The sequence below is a fragment of the Schistocerca cancellata genome, chromosome 8 (genome assembly GCF_023864275.1).
Source record: "Schistocerca cancellata isolate TAMUIC-IGC-003103 chromosome 8, iqSchCanc2.1, whole genome shotgun sequence".
NCBI lineage: Eukaryota > Metazoa > Arthropoda > Insecta > Orthoptera > Acrididae > Schistocerca > Schistocerca cancellata.
This window is the reverse complement of record NC_064633.1, coordinates 431,883,301-431,906,584: the sequence shown is the minus strand read 5'-3', so window position 1 is coordinate 431,906,584 and position 23,284 is coordinate 431,883,301.

Sequence of the window (23,284 nt, the reverse complement as noted above, 5' to 3'; positions counted from 1 at the left end):
ACCGCCCGTTCACTGCACACAGCTCCTGCTATCAATGTAGCCTCTACCTTTGTAAGCGAAACCCGAAAATCCACTATGTCGCAGGGCCATCTGAGCCGCTCATTCAGACTCTTCACTCCGCTCCGTACCAGAGGTCCACAGTTGGTTTTGTCGACGATGCTAGAGATTGTGAGCGCCACCTTCATCTCGCAAGAAAGATTGGCATTATTTACCACATCAGCTACACGCCCGAAACAAGAGAGTATCTCTTCTGACCCAAAGCGACACGCGCCAATAGTACCTATGCGCACAGAGTAAACACTGCATTCATCCCCCTCCTTGGCAGCCATATTCCTAAGGGGCACTATTACGTGCCTAAGATTGGAGCTCCCAACTACCCTTCCTCTGCCCAGGTCTTGCAGACAGAGAGGTTTTCCCTGAAAGAGGGCAACCGACTCCATTGGGCTCAGGATTACTCGACAGTTCACAAGGAAGTTTTCAGTAGAGGATTCAAAGAACCACTTTCAGGCTGCTTCTGGACTCTTTCCACTAATAGAAAGTGGGAAAAACAAAACAGCCAGTGTTCCAGCACGAGACCTGATTTATCTGACTGTTTTGTGATGTTCATATCCCACTGCCCGGTGGTATTCAACAAAAATATTTTCGCATTCGTAGGAGAAAGCTGGTGATTAAAATTTCGTGAAAATATCGCGCCGTAAGGAAAAACGCATTGGCTATAATAATTGTCACGGCAACTCCCTCATCCGTGACACCTTCTCCCCATTTTCACTATAGCATAAAACTAGTTGCCGTTCTTTCAACCCTTTCGATGTCCTGCGTCAGTTCTAACGGGTACCAATTCCATGCCGCGCAGCAGATTGCGCAGAAGGGGACAGACAAGCGTAATGTAGACAGACCTTTAAGTACATTTGTTGCATCATCTAAGCGTTTTGTCGATAAAATGTAACCTTTGGTTCATCTTCCGCCGAGCATTTTCAGTGTTGATTTTTCCAATATAAGTTTTTTCTGCTCTATGGTTGTTTAGATGAACCTACAACCATGAACTGCGTGTGGTTCATCGTGTACCCGAAACTCAACGGAAATGTTTAGTGCTGGTGTGCAGAAAGTAAAGCATTTTATTTTTTAGCGTAAATTATGACTTTTTGCATGGTGTAGATGTAGTGTCTAAATCATTTGCAATTAGTTTTGCTCTGCCGATGACTTTACTAGACAGTAAACAATAGCATCGTCTGTAAGCAACCTAGGAGGTCTACTCAGATTGTCTTCTAAGACGTTTGTATGGATTACTATCAGGCAGACACCGCTTCAATTTCACTACACGACTTCCCCTTTAACTTTTACAAACTGTAAACTTCCTGACGGGAAATTACGAATACAGTCGCAAGACTGGGATGATTCTCCATATTCATGCACGCAATTTGATGAGAAGATGCTAATGAGGAACAGCGTCTAAAGCCTTCTGCAAATCAAGAAATATGGGATCCACTTGAGATCCCCTGTCGTCATGTGACTAAAGTGCCAGTTGTGTTTCTCAGGAACCAAGTTTTCAAAATCTGTGCTCACTGTGTGTTAATCTGTGCTCTCTACGTTTTAATAAATCGTCCCAAAATCCTATTAAAAATCGTAGTCAACGATAAGGCTCTATAATTCAGCGGGTTTCGTCTGTGCATTTAGTTGTGTTGCACGTTACCTCAGCGTAAAGAGATGCTGCTCACAGGGTACTTAAGTTGCCCACTGTGTGGACGATAAACATCACATTGGTTCTCATTACAAAGAAAATGTCTACTTTGGAATGAGATGTAACGAAATAACAGTCATAAATAAGTCTGCAGCACAAATCAGTTGAAATATACTTATTCAATGTGACAGAAAAACACAAACAATTAATTTGCCACTAAGTGTGGCTTTTCCCTTGTTTTAAAGTGTCTACGCATCTATTACATGACTTAAATATACGTTTGTGAGCGCAACACGTGTACACATATTCTCATCACACCCTATCTGCAACGTCATTTACACATCTCTTATAAGTAACGTCCGCCGCTCGTGGTCTCGCGGTAGCGTTCTCGCTTCCCGAGCACGGGGTCCCGGGTTCGATTCCCGGCGGGGTCAGGGATTTTCACCTGCCTCGAGATGACTGGGTGTTTGTGTTGTCCTCATCATTTCATCATCATCCAGGAAAGTGGCGAAATTGGACTGAGCAAAGATTGGGAAATTGTACGGGCGCTGATAACCACGCAGTTGAGCGCCCCACAAACCAAACATCATCATCATCATCACATATAAGTAACGCGTGAAAATCCTCCGATTCCTGAGCAGAAATATCCATCCCTTCATAGGACAAAAGAAAATGTAAAACTGCAAAATTTATGAAAAATTTACTTACAAAGAACGGTCATAAATCCATTATTGTTGATGCTATGTGAATGAGTCTGCTTGTACTGTCAACTAGTGAAAGTTTTATGGGGTAAAATGCAGTACCAGCTTCCCGAAGCTTCAAATATCAGCAGGAAAGCCAGATATGCAAGGTGCATTTACCCTTTAAACGCACAGTGGTAATAACCGCTCAACAGCTGCTAATAGGTAGGATATATTGTTTCGGGCGACAAATTCTGAATCAGCTGCGCCCTGCAAACGCCGCGGAATTAACATCTGATTAGAGAGAGTTATCGAAATAATTGGACCAATCTGGTGCTGTTTATCTGCGGTGCTGCTACCACAGTCACAAGAGGCTCTCAAAGCGTGAAAACAGCCAACAAGCCGTCTGTGTGATGTATCATTGGCCTACGGCTAAAGTACGTTCCGCATGTGAAGTCACAATAAGTGGGTGGATAGTTTGCTTCCTAATGATGATTCGTATTGTCAATGGAAACGGAAACGGAATTAGAGAGGATATCAGACCACATTCTTCTGTGAAGAACATTTGACACAGTTACTCGGCACCAAAATCTGTATCTTTGCTTTCAGTATTATAAGGTAATTTTGTCGTAAGAAAATAAATCTCAGTTATTTATTTGTTTCTTCGTTCGGCTTACGATCAGGTACAAACCTGTTTAGCTATCGTTACTATCGCAACGTGTGTCATAAATGTAACTACGTTTTTAGAATACAGATCTTAATGATTGCGTGTTGTGTGTATATCTTTGTGTTTGAGTTGTTGATAACAATGAAAAATATAAAAAACTTCCCTACGTTAAAGCCTGAATGGAACACTGCCCCAGACGGCTTCTTCCTGAGGGCCAGCATGTAAGACGTCAGGATAACAGAGTGTGCTGGTAAAGTACATAGAGTAACTTTTTATTGAAAACTTTATTATTATGATTAAAAGTATAGTCTTACAGAAAAAATTAACAGAATTTTTTGTAGAATATTTAAAGTAGGTTAAATTTGTACTTGGATACGTTCTCGCTGGAGGTCACGATATCCGAGTTATTCAAGGAAAACATACGGAAGTTACCTTCAAATGCGCCCCTCTTGCACACTCGGCCTACATGGTTTAGTATTTATAGTCAGATTTTCATGGCACTCTCTCGTACCACGGTACAAAAATTGGTGGCAGCACGAATTATTCCACAAAGTCGACCTTTCTGGGTCTTCATTGACTGACGTTATTGCGCCACTAACTTAGTCGAGTGCTTCAAACGTAAAACTGACGTTTGTGTAAAATTTACGTAACAGTTCCATGAATTTTAAAATCATAAAATAACTAATATATCGATGTATTCGTCAAGCCTTCTGACTACAAAGCTACTGTGCTTCTAAAGGCTAAGTACGTACCGAATTGTCAACGTAATTTATTTTAGCGTAACGTTTACAGGAGTTATTTTTCTTTTCTCACCCTCACGGGCACAATTACATTATCAATAATATTAACAAAATAATAGACCATGCTGATGGCATAATAGTCCAATCAAGAGGGACAAAAAATGGTCGAACATCAAGAACAGTACGTGTTGTCCGAACCTTTTGCACAAAGGAGGTGCGTTTAAAGGATATTTTTGTAAATATTTCTCGAATAACTTGAAATCTGTAGCCACCAGTGAAAAAGTATTCCAGTACTAATTTTAATTGCATTAAATTTCCGACATAAAGGACCACTTTTTTTTTTTTGTAGGACAAATTGTTTGCACGTAGAGAGGGAGAGACCATGAAAATCTCGAACTTGGTTTTTGAATGCCAGATCTAATATTCCGGGTTGCACGAAACAACGTCGTAGTATCAGCTGAAGTGTACAGTATTTTGTATGGAAAACAAGAAAATATTATTTTTGCTTTTGTCGTTACGTGGCTACCTCTGGTGGCTTAAATTGTCTTCCAGGTTAACACGTGTTACATCGTTAGTTAATCTGCGATGTTAGTCTATTGTGACAACGACGGCTTCGCTTCGCTTGTTACATACTTTCTCTCTCTCTCTCTCTCTCTCTCTCTCTCTCTCTCTCTCTATATATATATATATATATATATATATATATATATATATAAACGCGTGAAATAAAATCATTGGTTTATTAATTGATGGATTTTTATTTATTGACCAGTACAGCGATTTTGCAGTGCACCTATGGACAGTATCAATGGAAATTGCCGTCGATTTGCAGTCAGACATCGTCGAAATTCCAGTGGTCTATCTTCAGCCCCCTCTCGAAAGTGACCGCAGTCGATGAGAAGAATTGTAGGCCCTCCACACGTAACATCCGACATATTCTTGTGTGTGTAAGTTTAAAAATTTTGGGTGTACTTTCTAAAGGACTATTTTCAACTAATTGAATGATGTTCTGTATGCCATCCACGCTCTGACCTTTTGCCACTTCAGATGAATTGTGAATATTGGACGCTGCACCATTCTGACGCAGGTTAGTGAAAACAGAAGCAAACACTCTTTACTCTGCTACTCTTTCGTTAGGGAATTGTTAACCCTTTCCTCTACAAGCAGAGCAGCACTTCCAATACAGTCATAAAACTCGTACGCAACAACAATATCGTCATACCCGGTATTTGTAAATACGTTCAGCGTCTTTATAAGGTTAGGTAGAATTTTCCTACAAATCATAATCACTGTCAAAAAATTCAGTTGTGTAAAATCAAGATCAACTTCACAACTTTAGCTGTGAAACAAAAGCGGCCATCGCAAAGAGATTCTGGTCGTATGTGAAGTGTATTAGTGGCTAGAAACAACCAATTCCTTCTCTGCGCACGAGCAACGAAACTACTAGTGATGAAAGAGTTGCTAAAGCAGAGTTACTGAGCACAGTCTTCCGAAATTCCTTCACCAAAGAAGACGAAGTAAATATTACAGAATTCTAATCACTAACAGTTTCCAACTTGAGTAACTTAGAAGTAGAAATCCTTGGAGTAGTGAAGCAACATAAACCACTTAAGAAAAGCAAGTCTTCCGGTCCAGATTGTACATAAATTAGGTTCCTTTCAAAGTGTGCTCATGCAATAGCTCGATAGTTAACAATCATATACAGCCGCTCACTCTGTGGAAGATCAGTACACAATGACTGGAGAGTTGGACATGTCACACCAGCGTTCAAGAAAGGCAACAGGATAAATAAACTAAATTACAAACACATCAACGTCGATGGGGAACAGGATTTTGGAACATACATTGTGTTCGAACATTATGAAATATCTCGAAGAGAACGGTCTATCGACAAATAGTCTACATGGGTTTAAAAAACATCGTTCTTGTGAAAAACAACTAGCTCTTTACTCACACGAAATGTTGAGTGCTGTCGACAAGGTATTTCAGATTGATTCCGTATTTATAGATTTCCAAAAGTCTTTTGACGCCGTAATTCACAAACGGCTTGTAATCAAATTACGTGCTTATGAAAATTCGTCTCATTTATCCGAAGAAATCACATTTCATAGTAACTGACGGAAAGCCATCGAGTAAATCAATAGTGATTTCTGTTGTTCTCCAAGGTATTATGAGAAGCCCTTTACTGTTCTTTACCTCTGTAACCGATATAGGAGACAATCTGATGAGCGATCTTATGTTATCTGCAGTCTGTACTGTCGTTTATCGTCTAATAAAGTCATAAAAAGATCAAAACCAATTGCAAAACGATTTAGATAAGATTTTAGTATTGGCAGTTGATCATAAATAATGAAAAATGTGAGGTTATCCACATGAGTGCTACAGGGAATCCGTTAAACCTCCGTTGCACGATAAATCAGTAGCAAGTTTAGTACTATCGAGAAGTAGATAAGATAGTCTCACGAAAATTATGCAGATATGGGGTGGACGTAATTAAAACAAAGGCGCTTCTCCTTGCGGCCGATCTTCTCACGAAATTTTCTCCTTCGAAGGCAAAAATATTCTGTTGACGCCGACCTGCATAGGAAGAAATGATCATCGTAATAAAATAAGAGAAATCAGAGCTCGGACGTAGAGATAGAGGTGTTCGTTTCTTTCAGTGCACCGTTCTAGAGTGAAATAACAGAGAATAAGTATTAAGGTGGTCCGATTAACCCTCTGGCAGGCACTGAAGTGTGATTTGCAGAGTAGCCATGTAGAAGTAAGTGTAGATGTACCTTTGCAACAGACAAAATTTGGACGCTTGCAACATCGTACACGCTACGTTTTATTCGAATTAGCACTTACTACCACCTACTAAAATATTTACCAGTCCTCCTGAAGAATTCCAAACGGGCTTTGCTGCACTTGACAGTGTTTTCAGTCATTATTGACTAAAGGAAACAGTCAAGGTTGCATAAATGTAGATAGCAGACTTTGAAAAGAATGCAGAGATAAATCCCAGATACTATTTGTAGAACCCAAGAGGAGATTTCAGGAAAGACTTTGTCCAGTATTATGTAAGAAGAAAAATTATCAAATGTCCAGATAAATCGTTCACTGATATGTTGAAAATATATGGGGACCACATACCATAATAAGCTCTATGTTAAACATCTTCAGGAAGGTACAGTGTCACAACCAGAACCTGCCAAATTAGCTAACCAGAGAAGGTAGTGATGACAATGAATAAGAAGCACCTATTTTACTGAAACTATAGCATTAACTTTCCAGCAGTGAGGAAATGGCCAGCCTTCGTCTTCACGTCTTCCGCACACGCACCGCGTGCCCTAAACTGTGCTGGACTTGCATCATTCGCTACTCAGTCAAATCTTCCGAGTACACAAGAGTCTTTCACATGCAGTCTAAAGGAGTACAAAATTTATCCAATACTGTGATTGCGTCACAATACGTATTACCGACCGTGGGAGAGTAATAGCACAATTTTAAGCTACAGGGGTAGAGAGTATTAGTAACAATTAAATAATTACAGAAAATCGACAATGGCATACGAACGGGTTCTTAAACAATGTATTAAATATGGCGTGAAATTGTCCGAGAGACAGACAAGGAGAGAGAGCGTCTTCCTTCTACAACGAAAGAACGGCAAAAGAAATTCCTACGCCATCCCTCTGTAATTCGGAGCGTCAGGGACGCGTCTCGTTCGTCCCTAGCATAGGCGCCTCCTAAGACGCTGTCTGTAATTAACATCACCCGGAGAAACAAATAAGAACAGCGAACAAGGCCCAGGAATGAATCCTCGGATGCTAAGAAGGCAAAGAGACGCAAGGCGAGGCGGAAGAAGCAGCCCGGAGATAGTCGGAGCTACAAAGTAATATAAAGTTGACGCGCCTGTTGGCAGCAGAAGGAAATTCGAATTTCCGCAAACTTGGGAGACGTTTCTCGTTTGTGCGATGCTCCCGGCAGGTGACATCTGAGAGGGAGCAGAGCGGTTTGAGGAATTAAAGGTTAGGGAAAATTCTCAGTGGAAATTATCTTCCGCGTATACTGGCAGGGCATTGTAATCCTCTCACGTGGCCCTTTTTCCAATACTGATCATAGCTGCCTAAAAAAAGCTAGTAACGGTAGTATCGTTTGACTGCCTTTTGGACAACATATAAGCTGAAATTACATTGAATGTTTGTAGAAGATTTATTTCACACATATCAAATATAGTATGAAAACTAAAAGGAAATATATGCAACTTATGCTTGAGGCTCAGCTTTTGTCCTTCTTTCATTTCACATAGAGTATATAGTTATGGATATATTCCACCATGCGTAAGCACTATTTCTTCTTAGCATCCGTACGTGTATCAGTGAACTTTCACCATCGTCCGTGTGTTCAATTTATTTTCCGTTAAATAACAAATGGTTCAAATGGCTCTGAGCACTATGGGACTTAACTTCTGAGGCCATCAGTCCCCTAGAACTACTTAAACCAAGCTAACCTAAGGACATCACACACATCCATGCCCGAGGCAGGATTCGAACCTGCGACCGTAGCGGTCGCACGATTCCAGACTGTAGCGCCTAGAACCGCTCGGCCACCCCGGACGGCTCGTTAAATAACAAGTAGAGTTTCTTGCATGATGAAATATACATTTTTGGAATCATCTTTCTTGTAGTCAGGATAGAGGCTGTAGAGGAAGACAGAGACTCGAAGACACTCACAAAATTAATTGAGTATGTATGTTGCAAGTACTACCCTGTGATGAAAAGGTTGGCACACTGGAGGACTTCGTGGCGGGCAGTATCAAAACCGTCAGGAAAAATAAGTTCAAAACATTATTAACAAAACGTGTAACTTATTACCAAGAATGGGTTTTTTGTGCCTTTCCACCATTGCAGTACAGCAGATAAATTGCTACAATTTGTCATCAGAAATTAGTCAGTAATTCTTAATAGTCTATTACAGATATTTACGAAAAGGTGAAGTCTAAAATGAAACTATTGTTATTTCCACCGCTTTACTAGTATTAAATTATCGTAATTCCATCATGATCTATTCTGCTGTCAACGCTAAATTCTTGTTTATCCTTTACATATCATTTTATAGGTTAATGTACCAAATTTCGTAAATGTTGTGTGGACCTGTTACTAACAATGTACTTTGTAAATTGGTGTTCGGTGGTGGGTGGGATGGCTGTGTATGTGATTTGTCTGTACTTAATTTTACTTGTTGCTTATTTTTCATGTCTGTATGTAAAGAGCACCCTCCAATACGCAGTGTGCCACTGTCTACGAGGTATTCACCTCATCCGCCATTTTGTTTTATGTGATCTTAACGGTAATTCCGAACTTGTGTTTTTCTTATACGTCTGGATCTACTCATAGTTCTTTGAAAACTGGGGGTAGAGTTCCATCGCAATGTACTGAGTTTTCATTTACGCTTTCCCTTCTACTACGGAATTTGAGTAACGCTATACTCTTACTTTATAGGTTTCTACGGAGGACAATTGTTGCATCTGAGAATTCTTAGGTCAATGTTTATACGGGTAGGCCTGTGATTCATATCTTAAAGCTCATATACAATGAGCAACGACGTTACAGTCTCCCAATATTGACAGGAGTGTAAAAGATGATTTTGTCTTAGATCAAGGCAAAACCGCACATCCACATTTATGTCGACAATGTGATCTGTTATATGTAGCTTACAAGCATGTTTAACAGTTTTTCATCGAGGCGCATAATTGAAACATTGGCTGGCCATATATACTGCTCTTGCAACTCGTCAGCTTGTGAGAAGGACCCACATTACATCAGGAATGTACATGATATGTAGAAAATTCTTGTTAGTCTTTTTAGAAAGGGTCTTGTGTCCTGTAATGAATTTTAAATTATACGGTTTTAGTTATTATTGTTGAAGTTGGTTGTCTTCTTCGTCACATACCAAAAAGATCTCTAATTTCGTCGCCAAATTAAGTTCAGATGACTGAATTTATAACGACCTGGCTTACTTTCAGTAGTCTCTACATGTTTATTAACACTTTGAGAATAAAAAAATGCTTAGAATCATCGTTTACACCGAAGGAACATTCTATTTTTAATTAAGGCAGAAATTGTTCCAAAATTGTGTACCTCCTCCTCTAAGTCTTTTGCAGAATGTGTGTCACAAAAAGCAAGGAGTCTCCACTCAGGAGGACAGCGATTGGCTGTGATGTTTGCAGTTACAAAAGACTCTACAACTGGTTTCTTCCAGCATCTCACCACAAAGAATTTTCAGTAGCATTAGTTCCTGTTGCCACTTCCCTACACCGAATCGGGAGTTTCTGCGCAAAGTCCACTTTAACTTGCAAGGATTTTCTGTGACCGAACGAACTATGTGTAACAATTGGGTGCTTATTATTTACAGCTGTCAAGACAACGTAGACCTACAGCCAGATCCAAAGGACAGATAGGGTCATCTAATATGCAACGCATTTGACTATACTGTTGTACAAAACACCGACGCAACTGTTCCTGCTTATTTCCGAAATTATCAGATAGTGGCCATTTCCCATTTAAAGAACTACTTCACTGACTGTTCAAATGGTTCAGATGGCTCTGAGCACTACGGGACTTAACGTCTGAGGTCATCAGTCCCCTAGAACTTAGAACTACTTAAACATAACTAACCTAAGGACATCACACACATCCTTGCCCGATGCAGGATTCGAACCTGCGCCCGTAGCAATCGCGCGGTTCCAGACTGTAGCGCCTAAAACCGCTCGGCCACCCAGGCCGGCTCGCTGACTGTAATAGAGGAGTTTTCAATACAATAGATGGACAAAAGTCAGTCAGATGCCTTGTACCAATGTACTTCAGAAATTAACTTCATGGTACGTCAAGTAACTTTTATTGAACGCTGAGTTACTCTTGAAAGTGACAGAGATACGTGACACTATAGCATTCTATCACTTCTCAATTCCTCGACGACAGAAGTCCGTTCCCTGGTCACGAAGTCATTCGACAATCTCTCAGTGAACGTCCTCACAGCTGGAAAATCTCGATCCTCTAAATGTCCCTCCTTGACTACATGGACAGTGTCCTCTGTGGTCGATGCCGAGAGCCTTCCTCTCTGATCAGCAACACCCACGGGCTTGGTCAAAATGTTGGCATCATTTCACTACGCATGGAGGTGACATTTCATATGGTCCATATACTGCCAAAATTTCGCGATGTATCCGTGTGCAATTTACATGTTTTCCCAACAGGAACTGTACCTCTCTTACCAAGGTACCCTGCATGTAATTTATGTTTGCGAACGGTCAACAGACCGGAGGACGGTGAGAGAAGTCGCAAACCGTTCGCCTTATGGCCGCTAGAGGATACGAGCCGACAGCTACGAAAAGTAAGGTATTACTATCTCATGCCCAAATTATTTGATGAATACGAATCTTTTATTCATTGTAGACAGAGTTATGAGTTCGTTTCGTCCAGTCCTGAATATTATTCGAATGGAGGTTAGTTTGGTAGCGTAAAATTCTACATAATTGCAAAGTAGTTTAAGGTATTGTCGAAATAATAAAATCGTAAGGTTCTTACAGTCGTCCAATTAAGTGAAAAACGTGAAAGAATATGATCAAAGGGCACAAGTGAGCAGAGATGACTTCATTTTGGAGCTTATGTGCCGGTTGTCCTTGATGTAACTGTTTCATGTCCGTGACTGAGTGGTACGAATAGTAAATTTAGTAATCCCTCCACACTTACACTACCTGTGTCTCCCTCTATCTTTGCAGCGACATGCGTAAGCTCTTCGGGCAGCATAAGAAGGAACCCGGAAATATATATAGGATAGGCAAACGTAGGTATGTAATTCCTCTCTGCCTTCCTGATAAAGTGTGAGTGACTTACATGCATTTGCTGCTTTTTCTCCCAAAGATACATGTACATACAAGCACATGGAGAACCCAATTAATGAATTAAATAATTGTGTGTCAGACTATGATAAGTAACACGTTTACTTACAGTGAAATAATGCTTAGCACACTGATATGGACTCTTTTCAATTACTAGAAGTAAAGTATCATTCAGAAAGATGTGAAATTAACTAAATCAAACTTATTTTTAGCTAACTGTGAGTAAATGCATTTATTTAATTTCATACTAAGCTGGAATAAGTACTCCTTGTATTAGAATATGTAAATTACAGCTCATTCAGTTAGTGGAATATCATTCAACATAAGTACTATGCATAACAAAATTAAAGAATCTGTTCTTGAAACCATTTTCACCCATTGCGACGCAGAATTTCTAAACTGGGCTCTGAGGTGCCTGCAGCCTTCCTCTGAAATGGCAAAAAAGCGTGGTGTCCTGCGACGTCAAACTCGAGCTCGGCGGTGCCTCAAATGGTAAGAGTCTGATAAACCTAAAAAAGAAGCTACGTCTGAGAAATCATGTTCGTTCTACGGTGAGTCAGTGACGTCGTGTTGTACCAAATTTCACGAAAATTTTGCCCAAAACCATCGCGGGAAGATCGTCACATCTCGCTTTACGTGTATCTTCCTCCTGCTCTTGGCACCTCTGCTACCGATGTCAGAACAGCAACGCCCAAAGTTAAAATGACGCGGCTTTTTTATTGGTGGCCAAGGAAAAATTTCGGACACACTGTTGCCCAAAACTGAAACGGAAAGGCCTAGGCAGGTGTTATACAGGGAATGAATGAACTACCCTCCCCTATATGGTGTTTATTTTCAGACATTTCGAGGTCAACGATTCCATTAATGGATACATTATCTTCAAAGGAGAATTATCTGTTTAAGCCACAGAGCCATGTGTAACTTGCTACCAGATCTAAACAGTGTGTCATAACTGAACCAGGAACCTACCTCGTCTTGTGCCGGCAGTACCCTTACCGACTGAAGACTCACCATCATAGCTTTACACCCTTCCAAACTTCACGGAATTTCTAAAGCGTTCCTCGTTAAGAAGGACATACTAGAGAAATAGCTTAACCACATCATAGGGGAATGTTCAGATTTAGCTTTTCACTCTGCAGTGTAGTGTATATTGTTGTGAAGATTTGTACGAAAGTGGCCCAAACTCCACTACAGAGCAATTAAGACACCGGACCACTTGGTTGCCGATAGAGTAGATCTCTCCAGTATCAATCTCACTATAAACGTTGCACTACTTCAGCAGAAGGGCAAGATAATTTGTCGGTAATTTGTCTAAGAAATGTGACACAATGGAATCTCTGGTAGAGTAGAGTATTAGAAAGCCTTACTCCACCATAAAATACAAACCACAGGTCGTTGCCACCAAACATTCAAGATAACAAAGTATAGTTTCAGCGTTTGTCGAAAAAGATACATGTTAGGATGATCCTCAAAACGTCGATAATATTCATCATCATAATCCTTTCACGGCTTAAACATTTTGTACTGTTTCCACCTCTATGCATCATTACTTCAGTCTTCCTAGGTATCTTTGGTCATTACAACTATGTGCCAGTGACATTTTTGGTATTGTTGTATTCTTCGTTCTTTCTAAATGCTATTCCCGGTTGCTTCTATATTCGTCCATTTTTCCCCGAATTTCAAATATTTGCAATTGCTTCCATAAATCCTGGTAAATATTTTACCAAAGCGTTTGTGTCCCCTTAATACCCTAAGAAACATCATTTCTGTGGCTTGTATATAGCTGTAGTCCTCCTGCCTTAATGTCCGCGTTTCCCTGCCACATGGAGTGACTCGCATTGCCATCTCTCATAGGGCTATAGGTGTGTTTCTCATTTTACTTTTTTGTGGAGCCACAGTCATATAGAACTTATTGAAAGATATAACCGCCATTTGACTGTACAGCAGGTCTTATTCCAAAGTTTAGATTTCAGCCTTAGACCATTATCAGGTGGTACAAGTATTAAAAGTCATTAGACTTGAGTAAAACGCAAGTCATCGTGAAAACATGAATCTTCGGTTATATAAATCAATTTTGTCAACAGTGTTGACAGGATGTTCTCGCATTTACTGTTGGCGAAACTGGTTAACATAACCCAAGATACATGTTTGGCAATGACTTGTGTGCTGCTCAAGATTCATCATTTCGAATAGTTGTAAGGTCTGATAATTGTTATTGGAATGAAAGCTGTTGTTCAGTGAAATGGCGGTTATATCTTTCAAAACACTGTGTTTCTGTCTGCATTGTTTTCTTTGCACTTCGAGTTTTTCGACACATTGTCTGGTATCTTCCTGATTTATTATTTACACCTGTACCGTATACATACGATACTTAAGACGTTGAAAATATTCTATAATTCTATCATCGAACATAACCTTTGCTCTTATTGGGGGTTTGCCCGGGAATGTCACGGATACTGAGGTAGATGTTTTAAGGTCGTATTCTTTACAAATCTTATGTAGTAAAGTAACAGCTCTTTGAAAAAAACAAAGTAACATTATCACTAAGACTTCAGAATACGCGAGCACATTTAAAGTTGTCCTTTCTAACTTTATTCCGGGTGATTCCTGTTCTTTCATCAGCCTAGCTTAAATCCATCCGAACAGGCCTTGAAAGGCCCAGCGGTACCGACCAAAAGCAGTGTTGTCTTCAGCCGATAGGCCTCACTGGATGGTGGGGCACTTGCTCAGCGCACCGCTCTCCCAGCCGTTGTTTCTGTTTTCGTCACCAGAATCGCCACATCTCAGTCAAGGCTGAGTTCACCCCGCTTACCATCAGCGCTGGGCAGACCCGAACGTTCAGCCATCCAAGTACTCGCCAGCCTCAACAGCGTATTACTTCGGTGATCTGGCACGAACCGACGTTACCACGGCAAGGCCATTGGCATTCTCTGACGCCATATACGTAGTCAAACTACATTGCCTTCTTTTCTCTGTTAGGTATAAAATATAGATAACAAACGACATTTTTGTCAGTATCCATTTCTAAGAAGCATAGATAATGTGAATTTTCTGCATTCTAGAGGGGCACGCTTCAAGAAAAAATACTAGCAGAAAATACTACCAGTTGATGAAGATTATCTCGAAACAAAATACATCCCCTATTTTCACGTTATTCACCAGTAACATGGAGTCCTCATGTGTTTTCCCTAGCTTTACCACTGCGAAACACTTGTTCCCCCGGATCCTACGTTATTCTGCTAATCAGTTCGCGGAAGGCAAATCCCCGAGCAGCGAGTATCTGTCCATTTATAGACCCCAGCGGCGCAAATCATTGTCAGAGACGAACAAAGCCACAGTCGGCAGCGCTGTTTATCTCGAGTTGGTTGCGTGATTCAGTTTCCTCCCGCGTGCAAAACCGAGAAAGGGCGCCGCGTGAACAGATTGGAGCAGCCGCTGCCGCGTTTCCGCAGGAGGAGAGACACTAGCATTCCACTCGATGAATTTCTTCCTTCCTTCCTTCCTTCCTCCCTCCGTCGCCAACATCCTTCCTTTCGCTCTATTCTTCGAACGTTTCCGCGTATCTCTGCAGTCTGCCGCGTCTAGCGTTGCGGGAACATGAAAGATATGCAAATCAGCAGCAACAAGGCGCGCTGCTATTAACCCAATTTCGCGGCCCGGCTCGGCGCTTACCGGCAGCTTTCCAAATGCTTCCGCGGATTTCTCGCCCCCCTGCGCTTGCGGCCACGCCTCTTGACACCTCCCGATGGCTGTCGGTTGTCGGAACAGCTCGCCTGCGTGCATGTCCCGTCGCCCCGAATAACCATTTCTCTCGCGTGATCCTCGTCTCTACTTTGCATAAACGGCACTTCGTGTTCCCACGATCGCCATATCAATGAAAACGAACTTGTCGCTCAGGGAAAATCTGAGCACATGTGTTAAAATTACCGTTATGAACTTTACAATCTCCTTTCTTGAAGAAGCTGTGCGGGATTAACCGAGCGGTGTAGGGCGCTGTAGTCATGGACTGTGCGGCTGGTCCTGGCGGAGTTTCGAGTCCTCCCTCGGGCATGAGTGTGTGTGTGTTTGTCCTTAGGTTAATTTAGGTTAAGTAGTGTGTAAGTTTAGGGACTGGTGACCTTAGCCGTTAAGTCCCATATGATTTCACACACATTTCTTGAAGAAGCTTACCGGTCAAAGAAATTAGTCGCCCCTAGAGAAATCATTACAAATATTACAGCTTGCTTGTTTCTTTTGGCAAAGGAGGGATCGAAATGAAATAAATAAATGCGCTCTGCCTGTCGCTGTCCTCCCTACCATCAGATCTGCTTATCAGCTAAAGGTCTACTGCTCTCCAGATCGTGATGGTGTCGGGTTCTACTTCATGTACTGTAGTGATATCGAGCGCACATTGAAATTAATTGGTTGATGAAGAGAAAAGGGGTAGACTACAGACCAGTAACACAGAGATAAAAGAAAAGCAGATATATACTCGTAAACACTTTGAAATGTTAGGCAGTATCAAAAAAAGTAAGTTGCAACTATCCAGTCCACAGTTGTTGACTACACAGGCATCCGCAAGCATGCTGTGAACCAAGCCACGATTTTATATATGGACACAAAATATGAATAACGACAGCGAGAACTATTCCAGTCGCTTGAGAGCAGCCTAACAAAGTTGAGCTGCAGAATTCGAATCACAAGTTATGGTAAAGAGCCTTGAGTAGAAACACTTTGGGAGCACAAGAACAAGAGCAGCACGACAAAGACTACCGAATGAACACTGATCAAACCGGGAGGCTGATCTCTAGCGGTCCAAACTGGATATTTACGTCTTAAACACAGTCGGCTTTACTGCGAGCATATTACCGTGAATTACTCTATCAAAACTAAGCGTAGTAGTGCTTTATTGCTCCCACGACGGTAGAAATGAACGCACATAGCGTAAAATGGTGTATATGGCGAACGAATGCTGGCCACGATTTGTATCCTACGACTTAAAGCCAGGAACTGACCCTACCGAGGACTGCCAAGAATGTAGCGCATGAGGGAGAGTCTCAGTAGTTTTGTTATCGAGGGTCCTCGCTCACTGTTTGCTTCCTCCACCTCCAACAGAAAAAGTTCCCTGCTGCCAACGTGAGCGAGGGCTGCAACGCCGACGGTCGCTTTGACTCTTAGCCGGGGGCTGTTCGGCTCGCCCACGCGCAGGTTAACGTTTTTGAGGAAGCGCCAGGCGTCTGCCCGTCGGAGAGGTGGGTGCCCCTCCTCGCAGTCGTCGCATTCACCTGGATTTTTGAAAGCAACTGCCGCTGGATCTTCTGCAGTTCTATGCCAATTTGATGAATTTATGAATTAAATAATTGGTGAACTCAGAAATTTCTTCGTCCCCACCAACTTATAGTCCTGTAAGCAGACAAGCTGTCTGTCGTTACAGATGGTCTGAGAAAATTATTTTTAATTCATAATCAAGCGAGTTATATTCATCATCTTTTAACTGATGAGTGTGCAACCCCGTTCCTACTACCAATAAACTGGTAACTTTATAAAGAACCAGAATCTGAGATTGTAACAGCAGTTTTAATTTTTGTCTATGGACTGGGTTTGACTGCTACATAGACTTCTACAAGTGCTTTAAACGTCTCTGGAAAGTCTCTGTGTTGGGTGGTTGGTTGATGTGGGAGAGGTGCCAAATAGCAAGGTGATCGGACCCATCGGATTAGGGAAAAATGTTTAAGAAAACCGGCTCTGCCCTTTCAAAGAACCATCCCAGCATTTGCCTGAAGCGATTTAGGGAAAAATCACGGGAAAATTTAAATCAGGATGGGCGGCCGCGGGTTTGCACCATCGTCCTCCCGAAACCGATACCAATGTGCTAACCACAGCGCCACCTCGCTCGGTGTCTTGGTGTTACAGTCTCTTAATACCATATAATTCCGCCTATTGACTTGATAAACGGCTGTTTGTGCGTCCACAAGGTTGTGCAGGATCGTCGCGTCCAGGTCAAATCAGTAGCTCAGGATTTGGTTACGCAGTTCCACCAAATTGGGGAATGTCGCTGTTTTACCCGCTGTTACAACATGTCCCACAGATTTACTATGGAGTTGAACTCAGGTAGATTTGCAGGCCAGCAAATTTTTTTGTTTCGAGAAGTCATAGGGTGGAGAGTGTTAAGAAAACCAGCCATATCTGATTCCAGCCCGACGAACTTTGTTGTTCCCCCCTTTATCTGCCTCTGTGAACAATGGCCTCTTGCGAGATAACCAACTCGATATGTTTAAAGCATGCTGTGTCCGTGGTAACGTTCTCTCTCTACCTGGTTGTGATGGAACTTCATTCACTGCCTACAGCAATTTCCGTCGGGTCTGAAGGCGATTTTGTTTCAGAAGCAGTGAAAGGAGCCTCTGGTCCCTCTCGTCCCGGATCTTTTTCCGGCCAAAGTTTTGACGTCATTTTCCGTGGCCACGTGTGTTGCAGCACTTCTTGTAAATACTTTGATCAACCCGCCTCAAAACGCCAACAAATCCAACAACTCCACACATCCTATGGCCATGGGCACGGCCAAACAGCCGGCCGGTGTGGCCGAGTGGTTCTAGACGCTTCAGTCTGGAACCGCGCGACCACTACGGTCGCAGGTTCGAATCCTGCCTCGGGCATGGAATTGTGTGATGTCCTTAGGTTAGTTAGGTTTAAGTAGTTCTAAGTTCTAGGGGACTGATGACCTCAGATGTTAAGTCCCATAGTGTTCAGAGTTATTTGAACCATTTTTGAACGGCCAAACATAATAGTACCTCTTCACCACTGTGAATCCTTACATTTGTCCATTTTTACGTAAACTGTCCGCTTAAAACATATTTGTGTCATCGATTGATACTGCCTTATGCTCACTTAGAGGTAGTGTTCACGCTACTGAGGATATGACTCGATATCTGCGTCATCTGTAAAGGCTACACGATTCATCTGCGCTTGCGCACTGACGTGGCAAACTTTTTGTCTAATGAACTTAACTTACAAGCTGCAATATACCCGTAGTCGCACATACAAACTGTGACCTAGGAAGTATAGAAATTGTTTCGTTAGCTCCAGTTCTAACTACCCAAGGATGATATTCTCTATTACAAAATGAATCGATCGATGCCAGTGTCTCTATTTACGAATCGCCTGATACCACTTTCGATCTGTTTTGCGCTGTTCATGAATGTTGCTGGACCGCTTAGTTTTTCACAGTATTTATTCTTTATTACAATTTGCTTGAACTTTTTAATAATTACGGGAACGGTTGGTACACTTTTTACGAGATCATATGTACGTTACAGACACATAGTTATCCTGAGACTTCTTTATTTCTTTCAGTGTAAATTAAAATGAGTATGTCAGATGTCAGTTATTTTTTAAAGCATAATAAACCAGTGAAACAGGTAATAATAGTATCAATAATAATTTAGCTGTCGACATTCAGAATCATGGAAGATATTAATTGCGATACGAATACTAAATGTTCATCTTAGAAAAACATTGACATTGGGTTTGTAATCGTACCAATACGGCATGCTCCTAGTACAGTGAGCTGTTGTTGATTCACTGTTGTGGAAAATGGCAGTTGTGGTGTATTCAGAGCTACATTTATGTACCAGTTTTACGATTTCATTTATAAGATTACATGAAGTTTTTGCTCATTTACTGTAAGGTACTGCTTTGCTGGTGTGGTTATGGAGGTTTGTCGCCGAAATAAAATGTAAAGTTGAATAACGAAAAGGTGTTTCAATCATATAACCTACATTAGCCCTGGACATTTGTATTAAAGTTCTGAAAACGGAAAACGCGCTCTGTTGGAAGTGTTTTATTCAGTTAAATGCAAGTGTTTTATTAATAAAACTACTGCAACGGAGAGACTGTTTTCTGTTTTTGCAACACTGAACAACTGTTGTTGCATCAGGAAAGAATGGAGTGTAGTAATGTGTGTATATGATTATTAGAGATTATGTCATCAAGATTGCAGATCCTAAAGATTGAAGCCAGATATTAAAATAAGCACCAGTTTTTAAATCTAAAATCATTGGAAAATATGCGCGAAGTGTGAGTAAGTGTCATATTACAAATGCAGAGGTACAGACGTCAATTCCTTGTCCCTACATAATAACTTGGGACAGACTACTAACGTTCCAAACACAGAAAACGGTCTCTGTGAAATTAATTGCAAGGGTTGTGTTAATAAAATTATTGTAACCATTATTGCTACTTCTATAAATAGTTCTACGTGTAACTGAACTTTGGTAACGTAGACGTATAGTTTTTCTCAGTAACTGTAAAATTTCACCATGAGTGAGAAGTGTGGACCCTGTCGTAGTTTTGTGAGTAGTGGGTTACGGTGTGGGACTTGTTCAAAGTATTTTCATTGGGGGGAACGCAGTGGGGAAGCCAGTGGTCAGTTTAGTGAGATCCTCTCCAGAGAATGCAAAATCTGTAATAGAAATAAGTCGATAGAGGAGCCCTTCAGGTGCAGTTACAATTCGCCAAGGAGGAACTAGATAGGTTGAGGAGGGTGAAGGGTGGTGGAGAATGGGAACTGGCAGTTGGCTAGAAGGCAGCTAGGAAGAGGAGGTATTCAGACAGTTTTACTTTATATATATGCAATAGAGTTGACCAACTGTCAGACCTGAACGGAGAGGAGCCTCGTGTAGCTGTAGATACAGGGAACATACAGCAGTCCTCATCAGTTAGGAGGCCTAGGTTAATTACAAAGTCTAGCAGAAAGAAGAAGGTTCTGCTGCTAGGTAGTTCTCACGGTAGAGGTGTGGGCCAGCAGTTGCAATAGGTGTTGGGGAGACACTACCAGATCACCAGCATTGTGAAGCCTAGTGCAGGGTTGGCTCAAGTGACTGACAGTATAGGGGAGTTACGTTGGGATTTTACGAAGGAGGATCAGGTAGTGATAGTGGGGGGAGTAGGGAACAGTCTTGTTAGGGAAGGGGAATATGATGTAGGTGGTGACCTGGTAAACATAGCTACTCGAACTGGTGGCACTAATGTGCATTTCGTGAACTGTTTCAGCGTCATGATCGGCCTCACAAAAATGCAGCTGTTACGCGCGTTAACATGGGGCTGGGGAGGGCGCTGATGGCAGAGGGCATGGGTCACATCTCAGTGGTGCCAGTGGGGTCTATCAGTGGATCGGGTTTCACTAGGCATGGCCTGCACCTCAATAGGCACGGGAAATGGAGGCTGGCTGAGCTTATAGGTGACAATGTAGTGGGTGGTGGTGGTAGTGGGGTCACTCATGGAAAAATTCCTGTAGTAGTTGGTGTTAGAGCTGCAACTTTTTTAGACTGAAGTCAGCTGATAGGTATACCTGCTTAAAGGAAGTCCCTCCAATTAAGGGCTCACCATCCGAGGATGTAATGTTTCCAAGTAGAGAATGAATTAGAATGTTTCAAAAAATATAAGCGGTATTAGAGATAAAGTTAGTGAACTGCTTATAGATGTTGACCCTGAAATTATTGATATATCGAAGCATCACTTAAATAATTTGACAATTAAGAGACTTCCTTTACCAGGATACAGATTAGCTGGCTGTTTTTCAAGGAGTTCCTTAGGGGGGGGGGGGGGGGAGTGGCTATTTACATAAAAACCAGTATTCCATTTGAGTCCATAGATGTATCACGACAATGCACTGAACAGATATGTGAATGCTTTGCAGGGGCAGTTGAATTTAGTGAAACCAAACTTCTTATGGCTGTTGTTTATAGGTCCCCTAACTCTGACTTCAGAGCATTTCTGCTCAAGTCAGAGAGGGTTATTGATTCACTGTGTACGAAGTACCAGAAATTAGTTATATGCGGTGATTTCAATATTAATTTTGTGTATGATGGTGCAAGAAAAAGGATGTTGATAGATCTCCTAAATTCACATGATCTGATGCAGACTGTGTTTTTTCCAACTAGGGTACAGGGGCAGAGTAGCACAGACATAGACAGTATTTTTATTCATTCCTCATTACTAGATGGGCATTCTGTTAGTAAAAGTGTGAATGGCCTTTAGACCGTGATGCTCAAATTTTAACACTGAAAGGCTTTTGTACTCAAACCAGTGTCATATTTATTTACAAACTATGTAGGAAACTTAATCCAACAGCAATAGAGACTTTTGTAAACCCTGTCAAGGAGCAAGGGTGGCTGGATGTTTATAGTGCTGATAACAAATATGATAAATGTAATGCTTTCCTTAACACATTTCTCATGCTCTTTGAGAGTTGCCTTTCATTAGAACTTTCTAAACGGGGTACTACTAGCAATAGGCAGGACAGGTGGCTGACTAGTGGGATAAGGATATCTTGTAGAACAAAGCGAGAATTACATCAACATGTTAGTAGTAGTCCCAATCAAACTCCAGTAGCACATTACAAACAGTATTGTAAGGTGCTTAAAAATGTTATTAGGTAGGCAAAGAGTATGTGGTATGCAATTCACAGGATAAAATTAAAACCAAATAGCCAGTTTGAAGGAAGTGTTTGGTCAGTAGCACAAGGTCGACAATATAAATTCAGTTCATAGTACAAAAATTTCTGTTACTTATAAATCAGGTATATGTACAGTATTTAACATACATCTTCTGAGAATTGCTGGCGAATTAAATAAAAATTTAGTTTCTAAAGGAAATCATATAAATATCTTGGCAAATGCCTTTCCGTGATTGATGTGTGAAATACTCCTCTCTGATACAGACAAGTGAGAGATTGAGTCAATAATTAAATCAGTGAAGACTAAGGACTCTCATGGTTAGGATGGAGCGTCTAGAAGAATATTAAAGTACTGTGCTGCACATGTTAGTCCTGTATTTAGCCATATTTGTGATTTTCCCTTAGGAATAATCAGTTTCCTGAGCGATTAAAGTAATCAGTAGTAAAGCCGCTTTATAGAAATAGACAAAAGATTATGTAGATAATTTTAGACCTATTTCTATGGCATCAGTGTCTGCAAAAGTTATTGAAAAGGCTGTGTATGTAAGGATAATTGATCATTTCATATCGCACGATTTGCTAACAAATGTACAATTCGGTTTTAGAAGTCGTTTAGCAACTAAAAATGCTATATTATCTTTTGTCTGTGAGGTACTGGATGAGCTAAACAAAAAGTTTCGAACGCTTGGCATATTTTTTGATTTAGCTAAGGCATTTGATTGTGTTGATCACAAAATATAGCTCCAGAAGTTGGACCGTTACGGAATACGGGGAGTAGCTGACAATTGGTTCCCCTCTTACTTTAGCAACAGGCAGTAAAACGTCATTAATCACAATGTTGAGAATGGTTGTGATGTGGGGTCTGAATGGGGTACAGTCAAGTGGGGTGGGGCGGGGGGGGGGGGGGGTGCCCGAGGGATCAGTCTTGGGGCCACTCCTGTTCCTTATTTGTGTAAATTACGAGTAACTCTAAAATATTTCTTTTGCTGTTGACACTAGCTTGGTAGTAAAGGATGTTGTGTGCAACATTGGCTCAGTTTCAAATAATGCTGTTCATAACCTAAGTTCATGGCTTGTTGAAAATAAAATAACGCTAAATCACAGTAAGACTCGGTTTTCACAGTTTCTAACACACAATTCAACAAAACCTGACATTTTAATTTCAGAGGACGGCCATATGATTAGTGAAAGTGAGCAGTTCAAATTTC